The 23,000-nt window shown below is 45.3% G+C and overlaps 1 protein-coding gene across 13 annotated transcripts in view; it reads right to left on the reverse strand.

Annotated features, from left to right (window-relative positions):
* The window catches only part of MYO3B (myosin IIIB), a 478,997-nt gene that overhangs the window by 79,697 nt on the left and 376,300 nt on the right, over positions 1 to 23,000 (reverse strand). The gene's annotated exons all lie outside the window — the stretch shown is intronic.

Genomic DNA, 23,000 nt, shown 5'->3' on the forward strand with positions numbered 1-23,000 from the left:
GTCTCCCGCACTCTGCCTCTGTTTGCACCAAACATGTCGTATGTTTTCCTTGGGGATGTGCACTGCACTCTTTCTGCCTGTTTATTTATGCATAGATAATTTTGCATATCCCTTCTCTTGGAATTCAGAGGTTCTGCAAAGTACATCTGCTAAGCAAGGCTTTGCGGGATTTGCCACGTCATGGCATACACAGAAAATGATGAGGACACTTAGCAAAGTTCATAGAAAAGTTCATTTTGGTGCAAAAATTTCTGAAGTTTATGCATAGTCTTTTCAGAATATAAATTTTGTGTGAGAATATATTTTTTGTGTGAGAATAAACTTTTTGCTCAGAATATAAATTTTGTGAAGAACCTTCATATGTATGAATTTCAAGTTTTTCTGCAACAAAATAAACTTATTTTTTAATTCCATAGTCCATGAGCTATTTGAAGCACTCTCACATCGTATGCTCTGAGAAACAAAGAGACCAGGTAAAAAGAGGCAGCTAGAGTAGCCTAGCCCTGCCTGACTGCTCTGAGAGCTGAGGGCACCTCTATCCTGGCCCTACATAACCCACCCACAACCCCGTCAGCACCCCTTGGCACATCACTTGAGTTCTATTGTAAAATGAATTTATTTCGCAAGTGATAGTCATGTTATTATTCCTTTACACAGTTGCTGGGTGGAATGTGAAATTTTACCTAAAAGCAATCAAAAAACATGCATGCCTCTTCACTATCCCACTTCTAAATTTCATCAAGCTTTTCAGAATTGAGTCTGTGTTAAAACTACCTCAGATGCTAGTTTCCAGACACCTGTGGTTATTTGTGGTCCTTGCAAGAAACAATAAAAGATGTGGCTTTCCCCATGGTACCATTCAGTTTGTGACTTTCGCCAGCTTCTCTGTTTTTCTCAGCAGCTGGGGAAGGGCAGTGTCCCAGGTCTCTCCCTTTCCGCCCAGCTGAAGGCTCAAACAAAGCATCCTCCACGGATCAGAAGCAAAGTTCAGTGAGCACTTCTTTGCTGCTCTGACTGGTGCTGTATCCTATTAACTTTCTGAATATTTCATTATGCAACTTTGTGAAAAATAAAGGCAAAGGAATGTCACATGCTCAGGTCAAAAGATGCTTCAGATATTTCTGCCAGTTTTTTTGCTTTGCATCCCCCACAGCCTTCGCTAGCATCACCTAAAACCCATGGTTAGGGGAGAACATGTACAAGGGCAGCTGAGACTCTTAAAGAAATTCACAAAGATCTTGTTGAAATTTTTACTTATTTCATTAACACTCACCAAGTTACAATTTTGGTATTAGGGGGACAGTTTTAGTAGAATATGTTATTATAATGAGCACCAAGTTCATAACTGAATGACTTCCTCTTCTTCACCTACTGCATTTTATTTTTGCTGTTAGGAAACAGACTCTAGAGGTCCTCGTCTGAGACAACATACATAATAAGTGTGGCTCCAACTGTTGTTTCAACTGAGGTTGCTTGCAAAGATTCTACAACCTGTGTCTCAAATGCCACTTGGCTAAGTGTCTCGTTTAAAAATACGATGACATTAAAGATTGCCTGTTGATAAACACCAGTGGTAAAGGCCTCGGGGTCTGCGCCTGTGACTTGGGCATGGAACGCTGTGCTTCTTCCTCTGCACTTGCTGTCCTGATCTCAAACCTGGACTCAATTATGACAGATACAAAGAGCACATGCACTCTGCTAATCTTACTGCCTGCCAGGAGGTACCAATAAGACAGCAGGGCACTAACCAGAAACACTTGAATTTCAGATGCATCCAGAGAAAATTTACTTACTGAGAAGGAGGCTCTTCCAAATGCTGAACTCATTCACACTCAGTGCACAACCTTCTAAAATTTGGATTTCCTGTTACAGTATGATCTGTTAACTCCACAGACTTCAATACTTCGATAGACTTAGATAACTCTAATAAGTTAATCAGTCAAGAATGCTTTTAAGGAAATTAGAATTTTCCAATGGGCCACCCCATAGTCCTCTATAAGATGAATAATAATATCTAGTGATGAGGGTGAGCAGAACCTAGAAAAACCCAGGTGATAGAGTTCTAGCCAAAATGCATATTTAAAACAAGCCTCGGGGCTGGTGCTGTGGTGTAGCAGATAATGCTGCTACCTGCAGCGCCGACATGCCAAATGGGTACTGGCTTGAGTCCTGGCTACTCAACTTCCGATCCACTCTCTGCTATGGCCTGGGAAAGCAGTAGAAGATGGCTCAAGTCCTTGGGCCCCTGCACCCATGTGGGAGACCCAGAAGAAGCTACTGGCTCCTGGCTTCAGATCGGCCCAGCGCCGGCCATTGCAGCCAACTGGGGAGTGAACCAGTGGATAGAAGACCTCTCTCTCTCTCTCTCTCTCTCTCTCTCTCTCTCTCTCTGCCTCTCCCTCTCTGTGTGTAACTCTGATTTTCAAATAAATAAATAAATAAATCTTTAAAAGAAAAAATAAAACAAGACTCAACTGTCAACTCTGTCTCAGCATTATTGCCTACCTAGTTGATGTGGTAAAATCCAGCCTTATGATCAACAGTAACAAGAACTCACATTAGTAGTCACCAGGTACTTAAGCTGCACTTTCAACTCGAAGAATCTTCCTGACTGAGCAACAGTACTTCATGCTTCCCTTTATAACATAAACAGTTAAGAGTAAGTCCCTTGACTTCCTGTCTGAGATGCTTTCTCACATTAAGAGATCTGAGTATCTTTTGGGAATTTCTGAGCAAGCAATAATGAAATTTGCAACATACTTCCAACATATCACCACTGAAATCCAAATGTATTGCAATGTGCTGTAACCTTTGACTATGCAAAACAGGATTTCAAGTCATCTTCACTGATTACTGGAGCCAGACTCGTTTGCTAAGGACTGGGGATTGTGGAAACGCTAAAGGTGACAGACTTGAGCAGAGGTGGAGAAAAGACTTTAAGGAGAGCTACACCCTCCTCTCAGTAGGGCCTGGGACCAACTCTGAACCACGCCAATTTATTTAAAAATGATTTTGCTTCTCTATCAGATGATCCATTTAATTTCTCTCTCATACAAAGTATTCCATACAGCTAAAGACCACACAGCAACACGACTCAGTTTATTTTGCCCCACAGATTTTTCTTTTGTCTTTTTAAAGATTTATTTATTTGAAACACTGAGTTAGAGAGAGAAAAGGAGAGACAGAAAGAGAGGTCTTCCATCTCCTGGTTCACTCCCCAAATGGCTACAAACGCCCGAGGTGGGCCAGGCTGAAGCCAGGAGCCCTGGAGCTTCATCCATGTCTTCCAAGTGGGGGCAGGGGCCCAAGCACTTGGGGCATCCTCGGCTGCTTTCCCAGGCCGTTAGCAGGGAGATTTATGGGAAATGCAGCAGCCAGCACTTGAACCGGTGCCCACACGGGATGTCGGTGTCCCAGGCAGGGGCTTAACCTGCTATGCTATAGTGCTGCCTCTCCTACAGACTGTTCTAAGGCCCAGTACTAGTCTTTCTCCATTCCTACTTGGAGATCTCATTCATTACAGAATTATTAAAAAAAAAAAAAACAAAAAAAACTTTCCCAAACAATCATACAACCACACACACACACTGTACTGGGAAATGCTATTCCACAGTCTCTCTCACTCCTCTAGAGTGGAGGCTGTGTTCCATCTCTCCAGTCCCATGGCTACGACTGTTGACCAGAAACATTGACAGCATGCAATCAAAACTCAAGACATAAGATGATGTCAGAAACAAAACTAATCTCTCCCATGGAGATGACTCATCTCAATTAATTCATCCTTCAGTACACACTAAGCACCTGCTGTGTGCTAGGTACCATGTTAAACACTTCTCTGTTTCTCTGTTCGTCTACAACCATTCTCAGAGTGACCCAGAATTAACATCTTTGGGTTCTTTTTACATGTTTTTTTTTTTAAATATTTATTTTATTTATTTGAAAGACAGAGTTACAGAGAGGTAGAGACAGAGAAATCTTCCATCTGCTGGTTTGGCCCCCAAGCCAGGAGCCAGGAGCCTCTTCCGGGCCCCCCACATGGACGCAGGTGCCCAAGCACTTGGACCATCCTCCACTGCTCTCCCAGGCCATAGCAGAGAGCTGGATAGGAAGAGGAGCAGCCGGGACTAGAACTGGCACCCATATGGGATGCCGGCACTCCAGGCCAGGGCTTTAACCTGCTGCTCCACAGCACCGACCCCGGGTTCTTTTTATACTTGAATACAATCATTCACAAAAATACTGCATACAGCTCTATCCAATTCTGTACAGAGAATAAATTTATAGGGCAGGGGTTGTTGGGTCCAAGGATCTAGCTGTTCCATTGACATTTTTCAAGAATATGATTCATCATCAACTGCAGTCATCTTGCTGTATATAAGATCTGGTGAAACGCATTCTTCCTATCTAACTGTGACTACACATCCTTTGACCAACAACCTCCTCCCACCATCCCATCCTCTGATAATTGTTCTCAACACAAAAATAACAGTGTGACATGATGCATTCATTAATTATATAGATTTAGCTATTCCACAACGTACACATGTTCTTCAAAAAGTTTGTAGAGGGGCTGGTGTTGTAGTATAGTGAGTAAAGCAGCTTCCTGTGATACCAGCATCCTATATGGGCACCGGTTCAAGTCCTGGCTGTTCTACTTCCAATCCAGATCCCTGCTAATGTGCCTCGCAAAGCAGCAGAGGATGGCCCAAGTGCTTGGGCCCCTGCACACCCACCTGAGAGACCTGGATAGAGATCCTGGCTCTGGCCTGACCCAGCTCTGGTTGCTGCGGCCACCTACAGAGTGAACCAGCAGAGGGAAGATCTCTCTCTCTCTCTCTCTCTCTCTCTCTCTCTGGCTCTAACTGCCTTTCAAATAAATAAATAAATTTTTTAAAAATTCCATAGAAAATTGAATGGAATTAAAAGATGATTATTTTGGTGCAAAATTTCTGAAACACAGTGTTTTTTTAAGATCTCTCCCTCTAATTCTGCCTTTCAAATAAATAAATCTTTTTTTTTTTGACAGGCAGAGTTATACAGTGAGAAAGAGACAGAGAGAAAGGTCTTCCTTCCGTTGGTCCACCCTCCAAATGGCCGCTACAGCCGGCATGCTGCGTCGATCTGAAGCCGGGAGCCAGGTACTTCCTCCTGGTCTCCCATGTGGGTGCAGGGCGCAAGCACTTGGGCCACCCTCCACTGCCTTCCTAGGCCACAGCAGAGAGCTGGACTGGAAGAGGAGCAACTGGGACAGAATCCGGTGCCCCAACTGGGACTAGAACCTGGGGTACCGACACTGCAGGCGGAGGATTAGCCTAGTGAGCCACGGCGCTGGCCTCAAATAAATAAATCTTAAAAAAATAAAAGATATATTGACAGTTCGTTTATTCTCTAAAAAGGCTGTTGCCAGCCACAAAAAATCCCATGAATGTTCTCACAGCCCATGTTTTATATTTTCCCCCAATCCAAGTCTGTTTGATATAGAGAAATTTTCATTTCTTATTAATTTTTGAGGTCAAACATCATTGCATAGGCACAAGTCATTTTCTCCTTCAGTGATTTGTCCTTTAAAGTTTCTTGTTGTTGCTGGCATTGTGGTACATCAGGTTAAGTCGTCGCCTGCAACAGTGGTATCCAATGTGAGCACTGGTTAGAGTTCTGGCTGCTCCACTTCTGATCCAGCTCCTTGCTAACATGCCTGGGAAAGCAGTGGATGATGGCCCGAGTGCTTGGCCCCTGGACCATACTGGAGGGAGTTCCAGGCTCCTGGCTTCATCCTGGCCCAGCCTTGGTTATTGGGGCCATTTGTGGAGTGAATCAGTGGGTGGAAGATCTCTCTCTCTCTCTCTCTCTCTCTCTCTCTCTCTCTCTCTGTAATTGTGCCTTTTACATAAATAAATAAATAAATCTTTTTTAAAGGCATTTGTTACTTTTTTTCTCAAGGGGTGCTTGTTTTCTTCTTGTACTCTGAGGCAGTGACAGGCAGCAAAGGAATAAAGTGTAAGAATCCTGTCGGGCCGGCGCCGCGGCTCACTAGGCTAATCCTCCGCCTTGCGGCACCGGCACACCGGGTTCTAGTCCTTGTCGGGGCGCCGGATTCTGTCCCGGTTGCCCCTCTTCCAGGCAAGCTCTCTGCTGTGGCCTGGGAAGGCAGTGGAGGATGGCCCAAGTGCTTGGGCCCTGCACCCCATGGGAGACCAGGAGAAGCACCTGGCTCCTGCCATCAGATCAGAGCGGTGTGCCGGCTGCAGCGTGCCAGCCGTGGCGGCCATTGGAAGGTGAACCAACGGCAAAGGAAGACCTTTCTCTCTGTCTCTCTCTCTCACTATCCACTCTGCTTGTCAAAAAAAAAAAAAGAATCCTGTCACTTGGAATGGGAACTTAAGCCATTTTAGTTGGACACAAAGAGAAAACTACAGCAGACCCTCAGGTTATTACACTAACAGAACACTTCTTTCTTGAATGCTCAGTAAGTGTAAGTTTTAAGAGTTACATATTATTCTACAAACTTATCCAACCCTTAACTTTTTTTTTTTTTTAATTATTTTTGACAGGCAGAGTGGACAGTGAGAGAAAGAGAGAGAGAGAGAAAGGTCTTCCTTTGCTGTTGGTTCACCCTCCAATGGCCGCCGCGGCCGGCGCACTGTGGCCAGCGCACCGCACTGATCCGATGGCAGGAGCCAGGTACTTCTCCTGGTCTCCCATGGCGTGCAGGGCCCAAGCACTTGGGCCATCCTCCACTGCACTCCCAGGCCACAGCGGAGAGCTGGCCTGGAAGGGGGGCAACCGGGACAGAATCCAGCGCCCCGACCGGGACTAGAACCTGGTGTGCCGGTGCCGCAAGGCGGAGGATTAGCTAGTGAGCTGCGGCGCCAGCCCCAACCCTTAACTTTTAAAAAAGATATATTCTGAGTAAATTATTGGGATAAAGGATCTGTAGTTTTTTAAAGGTTCTGTATATACACTACAAATATTTTGTAGAAAAATTGTATTGTTTATACTCCTACCAGCTTGTTAATAGTATGCCTTTTCCATTTCTGTTTCTAGACTCTATCAGAAACTTCTATTTTGTTTGCACAAACTGTTTCCACAAGGCATGCTTCAATATTTGCCTTGGGATTTTATAATCATCTTTTATAGGTCTTTTTCTTGATTACATATCTTTTAAAGGTATATTTAATTACATATATTGTTTTCAAGGGAAGGGGGAAAGAGAGAGAGAGGGAGAGAGAAGAGGAGGGACAGACAGAAAGAGGGGAAAGAGAGACAGAGAGAAAACAATCTTATCTGCGGGTTCACTGCATAAAACGCCTGCCACTGACAGGGCTGGACTGGGGCTGAAGCCAGGAGTAAGAAACTCACTCCAGGTCTCCCACGTGGGTGGTCGGGACTCAATCATTTGAGCCATCACCTCTGCCTCCCAGGATACACATTAGCAAGAAGCTGGTGTCAAGAGCCAGAACTGGTTAGTGAGCCCAGGTATCCTAATACGGGACATGATGTCTTATCCAGTACCTTAACTGCCAAGAAAAAAGCACACCCCTTACTAACTGATGTTGCCATACCACAATAAAGGACCCAAGGTGTAATCGGTCATTCAGGAAGGAAGGTCTGACTCACACGACTTGAAAATTCTCACATTTGGAAACCAGCAAGGAACACTGCCCTGGGCACGTATGCCTCAGGTGACTAAATTCTATCTTTCGTAGACTCTACACTAGGCACTACTCAACACCATCCCTCCCTGCTTGATTCCCAACAATCCTTATAACATGGGCAGCAGCAATATAATCAACTCAAATATGTTTCCCAGCTGTTCCTGCAGCTAAAGAAGGCCCATCAGGGGCAAGGGTGTGGTTCAGAGGCTGCGTGCGACCCCACATCCAATACTGGAGTGCCTGGTTCAAGTCCTGACTCCTCTGCTTCTCATCCTGCTTCCTGCTACCGTGCACCCTGGAAGGCAGCAGATGATGGCTCAAGTACTTGGGTCCCTGTCCCACTTCTCATGGGAGACTCAGATTGAATTTTAGGCTCCTGGCTTTGACCTGGCTCAGCCCTGGCTGTTGTAGGCATTTGGGAGGTGAATTGATGAGTGGAAAGATATCTCTGTGCCCGTGTCTCTCTCTGCCTTTCAAATAAAGTGAAAATAAATAAAAAATTAAAGAAGGCTCATGGATGTAAATAGAAGTCACTGGTAGAGCTTTCAGGAACATCCTTTTTGCTCTTTCATAAAAAGAATGCAACCACAATGGCTGGAGCTTCAGCAGTAACCATTTTTCTTGCTGTTGGGATCATGAAAGAAAAGAGAATGGCAGAGGTTTGCCCTTGCTTGTGGGGAGCAACTGGGAGCAACTCGGACTAGACTAAGTTACTGGAATTAAGAGTTATTCTATGCATCTGCTCTCCCACAATATGGCGCTGAGAAGGGAGTAACAACTTCTACGCAGCTGCCTCTCGCCAATTTGATTGACTGAGCTGCAGGAGCTGATCTTGCTCCTGATTGGAGGAGAGCAGCGTACTCGGCATGTGGGTAGCAGAGTTGGGATTGGTGGAAGAGGACTATAAAGGAGGAGAGAGACAACATGCACCGGGAACATCTAAGGGGAACATCCGAAGGAACACCTGTGCAGCCCCCGAGAGAGCCGGCTGGTGGTGTGCTGCTCCCCCGCAGAAGTGGGGAAAGTGGCTAGGGGGAACCGCCCTTCCACGGAGGTGGAAGGGTCGGTAGCCAACCCGGGAAGAACCAGCAGCAAACCTGGGGAGGGCCGAGCAGACGAAAGAACAGCGCAGGGTCCTGTGTTGCTCCTCCGCGAAGAGGGGGAGCGACATAATGGTGCCGTGACTCGGATATGAAGCCTAGGCAGGGTTTAGTGTCGTTCCTCCATGAAGAGGGGGAGCGACATAATGGTGCCGTGACTCGGATATGAAGCCCAGGCAGGGTTTAGTGTCGTTCCTCCACGAAGAGGGGGAGCGACATAATGGTGCCGTGACTCGGATATGAAGCCTAGGCAAGGTTTAGTGTCGTTCCTCCGCGAAGAGGGGGAGCGACACTTGCTCATCATTGTTCATCCAATACTAGAAACTGCCTACCCCAGGACTTCTAATGACATGAAGGAAATAAACATTCATCTACCAAAGTCACTGTATTCCAGTATGTGTTTCTTGAAATATACAACAATTCCTAGCTGAAACATTATTTTTAAAAAATTTCTTCCAGGGGTGGTTGTTGTGGCGCGTGGGTTAAGCCACCGCTTGGGACGCCTGATCCCGCATCAGTGACTGGTTGAAGTCCTGCTCTGCTTCCTCCCAGCTTCCTGCTCATGTGCCAGAGAAGACAGCAGATGATGACTGAGGACTTAGATCCTGCCGCCAACACGGGAGACCCAGATGGAGTTCTGGACTCCTGGCTTTGGCCTAGCCCAGCTGTGGCTGTTGAGAGCATTTGGGGAGTGAACCAGCAGTTGGAAGACCCCTCCTCATCTCCCTTCATACCCCTCCCCACCATGTCACCCTGCCTTTCAAAATAGATATATGAATAAATCCTTTAAAAATATCTTCCAAAAAGAATGTTTCATCCTTGTGGAAGAGGGTATGAATTCTATATTAGGATTGAAGTCATATTAAATCCTTCAAAATGCTCTATTATTCCTCCCCTTCAGAGCCATTCTTCATCCATTTCTACCACAGGCTGGGCCCCAGAATCTGGCTTGTACGCCCAGCTCTGCTTCCCTATGGGTTGGCCAATAGAGAGCTCAGCGAGAAATCAGAGGGAAGGAAGAAAATAAGGGAAAGAGAAAGAAATTCGAGCGTGCAGTCTGCTTCCTGCTAGGATTCTGTTTGATACACACCACAGTGAGGGGGGGCTGGGGGGTGAGGGTAACTTTGTAGAGTTCCATCAAGTTCTGCATATCTATATGGGGAACCAAGAACACTTAAATCATTAGAAAGATCAGAGGAAAGGCCACAGGCCTCCTACATCGTCTCCCTGTCAAGAAGAAGAGAGTTACCTGTCATAGGACAGGCAGCAAAACCCGTTTAGGGGGCAAACAGCACCACTTCATGGCTAAAGCAACTGCAGAAGCTACTGCATGAGGGAATGCATTGATGGTAAAACAGGATGACAATGTTTGAAAACTTCCTGAATGTAGAAACTGCAATCATTTTACAGGACGTGGGAGAATGACTGAGATACCTGTCCATGCATAGAATTCATAATTGACCCCTAACATCTTATCAATGGAGAATTTACAACTTTATGGAATTCAGACACGATTTAGTCCCCAAATGCCTGCAACAGCCAGGGCTGGGCCAGGCTGAAACCAGGAGCCAGGAGTTTCATCTAGGTCTCCGACATGGGTAGCAGAGACACAAGCACTTGACCCCCTCAAAATGCACAACTCCAGGGTATGCATTAGCAAGAAGCTGGATCAGAAGTGGAGCATGGACTTGATCCCAGGCACTCTGATATGGGACCAAGCATTGGGTAACCTGCTGGGCCACAACACCTATGCCAAGGCACCACTTTTATTAAAGTCATAATGGTCTCAGAGATCTTATATGTTGAGTTTGGAAATGTTTAGTTGTCTTTAGTTCTTCCTGCATTGAAGGTATAATTGTAATTAGGCACAACTTAGAAAAGAATTGAGATATAGGAAAAATCCCTAGTGAGAGGAAGTAAGAGTTTTGAGGGGCCGGCACCGCGGCTCACTAGGCTAATCCTCCGCCTTGCGGCGCCGGCACACCGGGTTCTAGTCCCGGTCGGGGCGCCGGATTCTGTCCCGGTTGCCCCTCTTCCAGGCCAGCTCTCTGCTGTGGCCCAGGAAGGCAGTGGAGGCCACCCCATGGGAGACCAGGAGAAGCACCTGGCTCCTGCCTTTGGATCAGCATGGTGCGCCGGCCGCAGCGCACCAGCCGTGGCGGCCATTGGAGGGTGAACCAACGGCAAAGGAAGACCTTTCTGTCTCTCTCACTATCCACTCTGCCTGTCAAAAAAAAAAAAAAAAAAAAAAAAAAAAGAAATCCTGATAGGATTTTTCTTTCTGCTTCCCAATAACTAAACATGAAAAATGGCTATTTCTTTCTCCATGAAGGAGTTCTTTAAATACTCATAGATTGCTATAGCTTTTTCATTACACTTTTCCAGGGAATTTATCTCTATAAGTCATCAAATGATCCTTAAAAGTTATTTAGGGGGCTGGCATTATAGCACAGCAGGTTAAGCTGCCACCTGGGATGCTGGCATGCCCTAGTATCGGAGTGCTATATGAAGCCCCAACTGCCATACTTCTGATCTAGGCAGTAGATGATGGCTCATGTGCTTGAGCCCTTGTCCCCCCCCATAGGAGACCCAAATGGAGTTTCAGGCTCTTGGCTTCGGCATTTAGGGAGTGAGTCAGTGGATGGAAGATCTCTTTCTCTTTTCTTTATGTCACTCTACCTTTCAAATAAGTAAATACATTTTTTAAAGTTATTGAGGAAAGTACTGTGCCAGAATCTAGGACATTGGAACTAGAAGATGTATACACAAGTCAAAAGAGATAGACCTGTGACTTCTTAGGGAAAAAATCAAACAAAAAAGACAGCTCTTTTTCTTCTTCATTAAAGCAAAGGGATCAGCCATTGTGGCCAATTGGGGAGTTTACCAACAGAAGGAAGACCTCTCTCTGTCTCTGCCTCTCCTCTGTGTAACTCTGACTTTCAAATAAATAAATAAATCTTAAAAGGGGGAAGGGAATCCCTTTAAATATATACCTGAGGATTCTTGAAAATGCTAAAATATTGAGTCTCATGTTTATTTTTCCATCACCTTAACCCTTTATTTAAAAATACTTCTTGGCTGGCACCACAGCTCACTTGGCTAATCTTCCGCCTGTGGCGCCAGCACCCTGGATTCTAGTCCCAGTTGGGGCGCCGGATTCTGTCCCGGTTGCCCCTCTTCCAGTCCAGCTCTCTGCTGTGGCCCGGGAAGGCAGTGGAGGATGGCCCAAGTGCTTGGGCCCTGCACCCGCATGGGAGACCAAGAGGAAGCACCTGGTTCCTGGCTTCGGATTGGCGCAGCGTGCCAGCCTTGGCAACCATTTGCGGGGGTGAACCAACGGAAGGAAGACGTTTCTCTCTGTCTCTCTCTAACTCTGCCTGTCCAAAAAAAACAAAAACAAAAACAAAAACAAAAACAAAACAAAAAAAACACTTCTTAGTTATTGCTCCATTGTCCATTTTAATAGAGAAGGGGGAATTTATAGTGATCTAGAATGAAAGAACATCATGATTGAGATATCATTTTACACTTAACTTGGAGCTCCCTGCAAATTGGAGTTAATGTTTTCTGAGCCACTTTTCTTTGCTCAGGTAATTTCTGCACTTCATAAGTGTTCAGAATTCTCTGGGTCAGATAACTGGCAAGCAAAACCTGCCTACAGTATGTGATTGATCCTCTCATCCTGAAGCTGTGGTTTGATGTTCTTTATGGTCATATGGGTTAATCTGCTTAGGGGAGAGATGGTATGATGGACTTTTTTTCCTAGTACCTTCCTACAGTGTTCAATAGGAACTATTCTATAAAGTTCAGGCTCCATTAATGGACTGAATAAGAAGATGCAAGCCTGGAGCAAAGACTGAGCAGCCCCAAGAGATGGGAAGTGCCCTGACTCCCAAATGGCAACCAGAGCTGAACAGAAGGCAGAGTGAGGGTGTATTGTGAGCTGAACTGCTCTGGGCATGGTGAATATCACAGTGAAGGACAAAGGGAATGGACTCTGCCACTTAACCTCTGGAGACCTGGAGTAGATCCTTGGATGTTCTGTCACCCATTGGTACCCCACACATTCAGACCTTGAGCCCTGAGTTAGATGCAAACTGTCCTTTGGAGGACAAATCAGTTAAGAACAAAAACAAATCGAGAGCTCTTTGCATTTATCTGATCTCTGTACAAATGCAGAATTCAACCTTTAAAGTGAGTGTGTGCCCATTGGGAGAACCCAACCATTGTGTCCTTGCATAGAAAGTCTCCTTTGAAATTAGGATAGTGTGTAAACTCATCCCCTAAGAGCTTTGTAGCTCTCTTGCATTTGTTTCTTGAGCCTGTTTGAATGTGTTCTTTTAAACAGGCTGCTTGGGAAAATACCTGGCACTAGCTTAATGAAAAGGGAGATCATTAATTTCTTCCTTTAAAAAGGAAGAGTTCCTTGGGGAAAACTGAATCTTCTTGTGTATTAGGACAGACAAGCCAGTCTGATGTCTGGGTAGACCAGCTGCTCTAATTCTTCACTGCTAAGCAGCCAAACAGAGCTTCTGGGATGGTGGAGAAAGAAAATGGGGGTTGGGGCCAGTGCTGTGGTGTAGCAGGTAAAGCCACTGTCCGCAGCACTGGCATCCATATGAGCACTGGTTTGAGTCCAGGCTGCTGCTCCACTTCTGATCCAGCTCTCGGCTAATGTGCCTGGAAAAGCAGTGGAAGATGGCTCAAGTCCTTGGGCCTCTGCACCCACATGGGAGACCTAGAAGAAGCTCTTGGCTCCTGGCTTCAGATCAGCTCAGCTCTGGCTGTTGCGGCCATTTGAGGAGTGAACCAGTGGATGGAAGACCTCTTTCTCTCGACCTCTCTCTGTAACTCTGCCTTTCAAATAAATCAATCTTTTTTTTTTTTTTTTTTTTTTTAAGCAATCCTAATGGGAAGAGTGCAAAATAGCAGGATCAGCATCTCAACTTCGTAAGATGCTTACCAGGTAGCAGGGTGTAGTCCACGAGCAGTGAGCCAGCTATCTGGGGTCGTATAAATCCTAACCCAGGGGCTCCTCAAAGCTGCCAGAGCACCATAGACAGACAGCACATACACACATCGGCATACACACAGGACCAAGGAACACAGAACAGGGAAGGATTGTGTAATAAGAGGATTACATGGCTTTAATTGTAAAGATGAACTAAAAGAGGGGGACACGTGGGACCAGAGGGGTTTATGGGGTGGACAGTGCTCAGGCAAAACTCCAGTCTAGGATAGAGTGCATGACTTGATGTGGGAAGTCAGCAAATCATTGTGAATTGCTCTTGGGAGAAAAAATTCAGACTTTTTATATCTATATCATTACGCCAACTCTATTCATAGCTTCATAGTTTAATAAAAAATATACCTGTTCTTAAAAAAAAAAAACACAATGTTAAATGATATCCAACAGCAAAGCAAACCAAACAAAGCACACATACCAAATGCCCCAAATCCCCCAGGTGTGTTTTAATGTTCCTTATTTTGCTTTCCTGCCTTTAAGCCTAATTAGAAAAGAGCCCTTGAAATCCTGAACTCTGACCAGTGAACAAATGATCAAATAATCATCGTCTGCTCTTTGAGGCTTCTGTTTTGCCTTGTTCCTTCAGACAGAAAAGAAGAACATATTTTTAAGAGGCTGGAATGACCATCGAGAACGGTCTGAGCTGGGGAGCAGGGCCGCAGGTGTGATTTCCTCTGTGTCTCCCTGAACCCCAGCTCTGGATTAGGCCCTAGCCCTGTGTTAACCAACAAGGACAGCTTCCTCATCTGTTAGGAATAAAATAAGACAGTTGAATAAAAGGATCTCAAAGACTCCTGTAAATCTTAAATACGATCAGTCAGGCCTTATGAATGTGGCAGAACACTCAGAGAAAAATGGAATGCTTCCATGGTAACAGGCATAACTCCATGCAGCACCAGACTTTTGCTGAGTGCTTACTGTGTGCAAAATGTCATGTTTAGCCCATACATGAAAACCTACAACACAGGTATATATATATTATTCCTAGTTAGGGATGAGGAAAGAGAGGTACAGGCAGGTTAAGTAACTTGGCTGAAGCCACAAAGCTGTTAGAGCAACAGACCTGGGATATAAATTGAAGTTTGTTTGGCTCCAATGCTTGCCATGCCACACTGCCAAAGGCATGAGACCATTAACCATGGATGTCTTCCTTGTAAGAGCTCTGAACTGGAAGAAACCCAGCTGCCCATCCACAGAAGAACAGACTCATAAAGTATGGTGTAGTTCCAAGATGGAATGGTACAGGATGAAAATAAAGCAAGTTCATTTTAAAAACACAATGTTAAGGAAAAGAAGAAAAGCTAGACACCAAAGAATACATGTTGGGTGGTTCCAGGGATGCAAAGCTTAAAGACAGGCAAAACTAAACGATGGTACCCAGAGATGCATACCTAGGTGGTTACCTATAGGAAGCAGAAAAAGTCACAATCCTGAAAGGCCTTGAAGAGGTGTCTGTGGTGCTGGTAATTTGCGTTTTGTGGCTTCGATTGTGCTCACGTAGGTGCTTGCATTATTATAATTCATTACGCTGTCCATCTCTGATTTAAACATTGTTTCTGCATGCAAAGTACACTTCAGAATGTTTTTTAAGAAATAAACAGGGGCCAGTGTTGTGGTGCAATGGCTTAAGCCATTACCTGCAGCACCAGCATTCCATATGAGCGCCAGTTTGAGTCCCAGCTGCTCTACTTCTGATCCAGCTCCCTGCTAACATACCCAGGAAAGCAGCAGCAGATGGTCCAAATGCTTGGGCCCCTCCACTGGTGTGGGACACCTGGAAGAAGCTCCTGACTTCAGATCGGCTCAGCTCATTGGCTGTTGTGGCCGATGGAAAACCTCCCTGTCTCTCCCTCTCTCTGTAACTCTGCCTCTCAAATAAATAAATAAATCTTTTTACAAAGGTAATAATCAAAACCAAATGCCTAGTCATGAAGGCACTTGTGTCCCATATCCGAGTGTCTGGGTTTGATGCTGAGATCTGCCTCCTGACTCTAGCTTCCTGCTAATGCAGACCCTGGGAGGCAATGGTGATGGCTCAAATGGTTGGATCCCTGCCACCCATGTGGGAGCCTCAGACTGAGTTCCCAGTTCCCAGCCATTTCGAGTATCTGGGAAGAGAACTAGCAGATGGGAGCACTATCTCTTTCTTTGTTCTACTAATAGTAAATAAAATTCTAAAATCATGACAGAAGATATTTGCCAAGGTACAGATCTGTACAAAGATATTTCTTTTTGAGTGGGGCAGAATTAAATAAAATTAAACAAAACCCTTCAATGTTGTATCTCTCACATATGAGTTTTTCTCAGTGTGGAAAGAGAACAGGCAGAAGGCTGAGAACACCTTTCTTCACTTGCTTGCTCAATTCCTCATCCCCCTGCAGGTCTCAGCCTTGAAAGGAGCTTGTCTGACCCTTTTCTGCTCCCCAGAGACCAGATGTTGCTGTTACAACTACACAGCTCCTATGGTCACCCGGTCTACACCCTGGTCAAAGGGGAGGGGCTGTCAGAGGCCCTCAGCCACATCTCCTTTAGTATATAGATTTCCCAAGGGCAAGCCTGCGTCCCGTTCCCCATGTTTTTTTTTTTTTTTTAATATTTATTTTATTTATTTGAAAGACAGAGTTACAGAGAGAAGTAGACACACAGAGAGAGGTCTTTCACCTGGTGGTTCACTTCCCAGATGGCTGCAATGGCTGGAGCTGCGCCGATCCGAAGCCAGGAGCTTCCTCGGGGTATCCCAAGTGGGTACAGGGGCCCAAGGACTTGAGCCATCTTCTACTGCCTTCCCAGTCCATAGCAGAGAGCTGGATCAGAAGAGGAGCAGCAGGGACTAGAACTGGCACCCATATGGGATGCTGGCACTTCAGGCCAGGGCTTTAACTTGCTACACCACAGCGCCGAACCCAAGTTCCCCATGTATTGCCAGCACCAGACATAATGTCTGCCACTTAGTAGGTGCTTAGTAGACATCTGCTAGACAAAGATCCAAATGAATGAATAATGAGGCTGCATTTCACTCTCCCTCTTTGAATTTAAACTGGTAATGTCTCTCTTGCTTAAATACTGTTTTCAGAGGAAGCAGAAAACCTCAGGATTTTTGCAGTCATTCTAAGAGTTCTGGTTACTTAAGGAACATAAATGACAATGAAACCAAGTCAAATCAAAAGGAAAATAGAGCTGCATATAATCACAGCACCACGTTCTGGTCCCCAACCACTTACTGGGTGTGGGACTACATCTGTCTCACTTCCCCACAGGACTTAAACTGATTACATGTACTTGAGGGATCACTTCTGTGTCATGATTCTCATAGATTCAACTACTGTGGAGCCAGCGCTGTGGCGCTAGCAGGTAAAGCTGCCACCTGCAGTGCCGGCATCCCATATGGGCACCGGTTCGAGTTCCGGCTGCTCTACTTCTGATCCAGCTCCCTGCTAATGTACCTGGGAAAACAGAAGATGGCCCAAGTGCTCGGGTCCCTGTATCCATGAGGGAGCCCCAGAATAAGCTCCTGGCTCCTGGCTTCGGATTAGCCCAGTTCTGGCCGTTATGGCCATTTGGGGAGTGAACTAGTGGATGGAAACCAGGTGCCCCCCACCCCACCATTGCCTCTGCCTCTCTGTAACTCTGCCTTTCAAATAAATAAGCAAATCTAAAAAAAAAAATTAAGATATTCAACTACTATATAGCCAACTACCTTAACTCCCTCAGACTGTACTTATTTTCTTGGGCAGGTAGTAGAAGTCAAGCCAAAGTGGGGAAACGTCTTCCTGTCCTATTTATTATATACTCTTAAAACGTGTATCGTTGCTCTGCAAACGTGCTGTTAAGAGCATGGCAAGACAAGCCATAGTCTGGAGGAAAATATGTGAAGCATACACCTAGCCAGGCCTGGTATCAAGAGGAGCTCGCAACTCAGGGATAAGAGAGCCAACAACACAATATAATAATGAACAAAAGATCTGAGCAGGCACTTCACCGACGAACACTTACAGATGGCAAATAAGCATCTGCAAGGCGCTCAGCAACATCTGTCGTTGGAATCGCAAACGAAAACAATAAGGAGATCCCACTATCACCTAGGAAAACAGCACAACTTCAGAACACTGACAGCACCAAATGCTGGCAAGGATGTGGCACACCAGGAACGCTCATCCCTTGTGGTAGAAAAACAAAATGGGAGACACTTTAGAAGACAGTTTGGGGGCTGGTGCTACAGCGTAGTGGGTAAAGCTGCCACCTGCAGCGCCAGCCCAGCCATATGGTTGCTGGTTCAAGTCCTGGCTGCTCCACTTCCAATCCAGCTCCCTGCTAATGCACCTGGGAAAGCAGTGGAAGATGGCCCAGGTCCTTGGGCCCCTGCACCCATATAGGAGACTGGAAAGAAGCTCCTGGCTCCTGGCTTCAGATTGGCACAGCTCCAGCCATTGTGGTCATTTGGGGAGTGAACCAGCATATGGAAGACCTCTTTCTCTCTCTCTCATTCTCTCTAACCTTGCCTTTCAAATAAATAAATAAAATCTTAAAAAAATAAAGAAGATAGTTTGGTAGTCTATTTATTTTCTTAAAGACTTATTTTATTCAATTTGAAAGAGTTACAGAGAGAAGACAGAAAAAGAGACCTTCCATCCACTGGTTCACTCCCCTAACAGCAGCTGGCAGTGAGCCAGGTGGAAGGCAGGAGCTAGGAGCTTCATCCAGGTCTCCCAAGTGGGTGCAGAAGCCTAAGCACTTGGGCTTTTCCCAGGCAATTAGCAGGGGCTGGATCAGAAGTGGAGCAGCAGGACTTGAACTGGCGCCCACATGGGATACTGGCATTGCAGGAGGAGGCTTTATCAGCTACGTAACACCAGCCCCACTGACATGCCTCTTATAAGCTAAGCATACTCTTACCACATAATCCAGCAATTGCTCTCCTGAGTATTAACCCAAAATGAGTCAAAAACGTACATCTGTGCCAAAACCTGCACTCAAATCTTTTTCACAGCTTTATTCACAATTGCTAGAATCTGGAGGCAGTCAGGATACCTGTATTAGAAAGCTTTTTGTTAATATAATGAAATACAAGGGGCAGGCTGCTAGAGAGAGATTGAGAGAGAGAGAGAGAGACAGAGGGATGGATGGGGAGAGAGAGAGAGAGAGAGATTCATCTAGGCATGAGGTTCAAAGTCCAAACAATGTGAGGTGAGTTTTGGCGAGGGTCTCCCCCCAGGGTGTCTTCCATCATGGCGGGAGCACGTGTGACCACGTCGGGTTTCTGTCTCTCCTCTCACAGTCACCAGGATTCAGCCTGGGGGCTCCACACCAATGACCCAATCTAGTCACTTCGCAGAGGTTCCATCTCTAAACACCATGCTTGGATTAAGCTTCCATGCTCTTTGTTTGTTTGTTTAAGCTGTATTTGTTTATTTGAGATGTAGTTACAGAGAGAGGGAGAGACAGAGAAAAAGGTCTTCCATCTGCTGGTTTACTTCCCAAATGCCCACACCAGCCAGAGCTGGGCTGATCTGAGGCCAGGAGCCAGGAGCTTCTTCTGGGTCTCTCACATGGGTGCAGAGGTCCAAGCACTTGGGCCAACTGCTGCTGCTTTTCCAGGCCACAGCAGAGAGCTGGATCAGAAGTGGAACAGCTGGGACTAAAACTGGTGCCTATAAGGGATGCCTTCACTGCAGGCAGAGACTTAGCCTACTACACCACAGTGCCAGTCTCAGTTTCCATGCTTTAAATGCTATAACCTAAGACCATGGGGGAATGAAACTCCTGCATGAACTGGGTGCGCCAATATTCAAACCATAGCAATGTGCTTACAGAAAAATGGATCAACAAACTCTGGTACATCCATACAATGGAATATTCTTCATCAATAGAAATAAATGAGGCATTAAGCCATGAAAAGACATGGAGGAATTTATAATACACATTTCTAAGTGAAAGAAACCAATTTGAAAAGGCTATATACTGTATGATCCCAATTATATGACATTCTGGAAAAGGCAGAACTATAGAGATAGTATAAATAAACAAGTAAATAACCAATCAATCAGTAGTTGCTAGGAGCTAGAGGACAGGAGGAAGAGGTGGAGATGCACTAGCTCAGATTTTAGGCCGCTGGAACTGTTTTGTGTCATACCGCAGCTGTCAATATGTGTCCTTGGACATTTGTCAGAACTCAAAGAATGTACAACACAAAGAGTGAACTGAATGTAAAATATGGACTGGAATTAATAATAACATCTCAATATTAATGTATTGATTATAATAGACAAATTACACAGGGCAAGATGTTAATAATAAGGGAAGCTGGGGGACAAAGGGTCATACACTTTCTGCTTAATATTTCTAGAAATTAAAAACTGCTCAAAGTCTATTAATTGAAAAAAATTATTACTCTAAATCTTGGAAAACAAACAAAAGAAAAAAAGAAACAAAAAACATTCTGCTCCTACCACTACAAAAGTATATGTTTAATTTTAAATTTAAGAGAATCTTTAAAGATGAAATAAATTAGCCAGCTAAAGCTAACAGGGCAGCCTCCAGCGTATGTGCTGTTTCAATTACATCAAATAAGAAAAGAATTTAAAAATAAAATTTTTCTAGGCACATTTTACAGCCACGCCATCAACATCCAATTCTGGAAGCCAAACACCCTAACTTGACTCACGCCACCCGCAAGTCTGGCAGCTGCACTCCTGATGTCCTGGGCCAATGCCAGATCCTAATTTGGCATCAGTAAAGAGTGCATCCCAACCTAACGCACTCAGGACAGCACCAGCAAGGTTTAGCAGGAACTTCTCTCAGATCTGCTGTCACAATCCCTGCAGAATTAACGTCAAAAGCTATCTAACCTTGTGAGGCTCTTTCCTGAGTTACAGGAATGAGAACAGGCTGTGAAAGGCTTTTTCCAGTGTGCAGGGCTCACTGGTGGCTGGTATGGGACCTCTGTGGCACCTAACCACACAGCCACGGCCACTGTCCCCTCCAGCTGCCTCCACTGGAGTCAAAGTCTCACTAGTGACCTGGCTGAGGGGTGGCTGCAGCTCACACTCTGTGGACTAAGTTCCTTTTTCTTATCAACATGATCCCTAAGATTCAGGGAAAATGAATCTTCTCCTTGTGGTAGAGTCCACTGCAAGGACTACAATGGATGTCCCAAGCCTTTCCTTCACACTCCATGAAACTACAAAATTAAGCAAAACAAAAAGAAAGAAGGAGGAGAAATGAAAAAAGTCTTTAAGCAAAGTAGGAAAGGTGTACCATTCCTATAAATGGGGCTAAGTGAGGAAGTAACCCTGGGACTGGGAGGACTAGAACCTCTTCGCTGCTTTCTCCTTCCTTCCCTTAGCTCACACCCATAAGCCTCGAGTTACAGCCCTGCTTTGTGCTGGCTTTGCTTATATTCTTTTGCAAACAGCCAGGACTAAAACAAACATTAGGTAGTGCTCACACAGGAAGGTCTTCAAAAAGCTCACAGTGTATGCATGGATTTCAAATATTTCTGCAAGAAAATTAACTTTACCTTTTAGTTCATTTTTTTCATGAACTTTTTGGAAACTCCTAACATTACAGATATGCAAAAATATTCAGATCTGCTGGGATTTAGAATAATTTTTGCCATGCCATGCAACAGGAAGGTAGAGGTAGTATAGTTAATACAATAGATATAACTTTTAAAGGTGATAATTTCTAATAATTTTAGAAGTGGAAACATTTTATAGACCCACCCACCCCCCTTTCCTTTCCTACAGAAAAGTTGCAAGTAATTGTCACTTTGCTCTTAACAACTTCCTGAGAATTTAATGAGACCCCTGGAGAGGAATGAGGACATGTGGGAAGTCACCAAACCATGTTTGGAAAGTAACAGCTGCCAACACCAAGGTATTAGGATTGTGTTAGTTCCTAATTTCGATTCCACAATTGTTGAGTGAACAAGTAGACAGTCAGGTAGGTAGAGCCATGCTTTCTGACTCAGTGTCATGTCACAGAGATAGAGAATGTCAAGGGCAATGTTTTCCAAAGGGAAGTCCCCAGACGAGCAGCTTCTTGTGGCCTGGGATTATGACAAACACACAAATCCCACTCTCCTAGTGCACAGAGAATGGGAAACCATAGGCTGGGAAACCTGAGGATGGGCTCAGCAGTCTGTGTTTAATGAGTCATCAGGGTGATTCTGATGCCTGTCCCTGGTTAAAACCACCCCCACCCCCACTCCCGTCCCCACCCCCTGTATAAAGACACCCGGACAGGGTCGTGTTTTCCCACCTCACGCGCCAAGCAGCCTGTAGCTGTGATTTCTTTGCCATCTCATGGAGGACAGTCCTGAGATGAGATTTTTTGAAGTCTTATTGATGAGGGTTTGAGGTGAACCAAATGGTACCCAGGTTGGAAGAAAAGATATTCTTAGCTCAACAGGGACAGAAATAGCAGGGATTCAGGACCCCAGAGATTGTCCATAAATGAAGACAGAGGGGCCAGTGCTGTGGTATAGTGGGTAAAGCAGCTGCTTGCTCTGCCGGCATCCCATATGGGTGCTGGTTTGAGTCCTGGCTGCACCACTTCTGACCCAGCTCCCTGCTAATGTGCCTGGGAAAACAGTGGGAGATGGTCCAAGTCCTTGGGCCCCTGCACCTATGTGGGAGACCCAGAAGAAGCTCCTGGCTCCTGGTTTTGGATCAGTCCAGCTCCAGCCATTGTAGCCATTTGTGGAGTGAACCAGATGGAAGATTCTCTCCCTTTCCCTTTCTCTCTCTCTCTTTCTCTCTTTTTCTCTCTCTTTAACTCTGCCTCTCAAATAAATAAACAACTCTTTTTTTAAAAAAAATGAAGACAGAGTTGCCCCAAAGTCTTGTGTGTGGTACTGGGTAATGAATTTGGGAACAGGCTGGTGGCCCATCAGCCTTCCCTGGGTTCCAAGTCTGGTTGCCATGTGCTCTGCTGAGAGACACGTGGCCTTTGGGACACCTTTGTAGGAACATGCTCTCCTTGCCCTGTCAAGTGGGAAACATCTGAGCCCTTTATGATTACACTGTTGCTGTTTGGCTAGCTGCTCCCAGCTCTCCTACGCAGGGAGGCAGGGTGAGGTGAATGCCGCACAGATCCAAGGCATCATCTCGTCACACACAGAAAAGGTCTTACCCCAACCCTTTAACCCCCAGTATCATGACTGGGTGGCTGACCGACCTGTCCCAGTTTGCCTGGGGCTGTCTTCATGTTATCACCCAA

Source organism: Oryctolagus cuniculus, chromosome 3, assembly GCF_964237555.1.
Source record: "Oryctolagus cuniculus chromosome 3, mOryCun1.1, whole genome shotgun sequence".
In the NCBI taxonomy this organism is placed as follows: Eukaryota; Metazoa; Chordata; class Mammalia; order Lagomorpha; family Leporidae; genus Oryctolagus; species Oryctolagus cuniculus.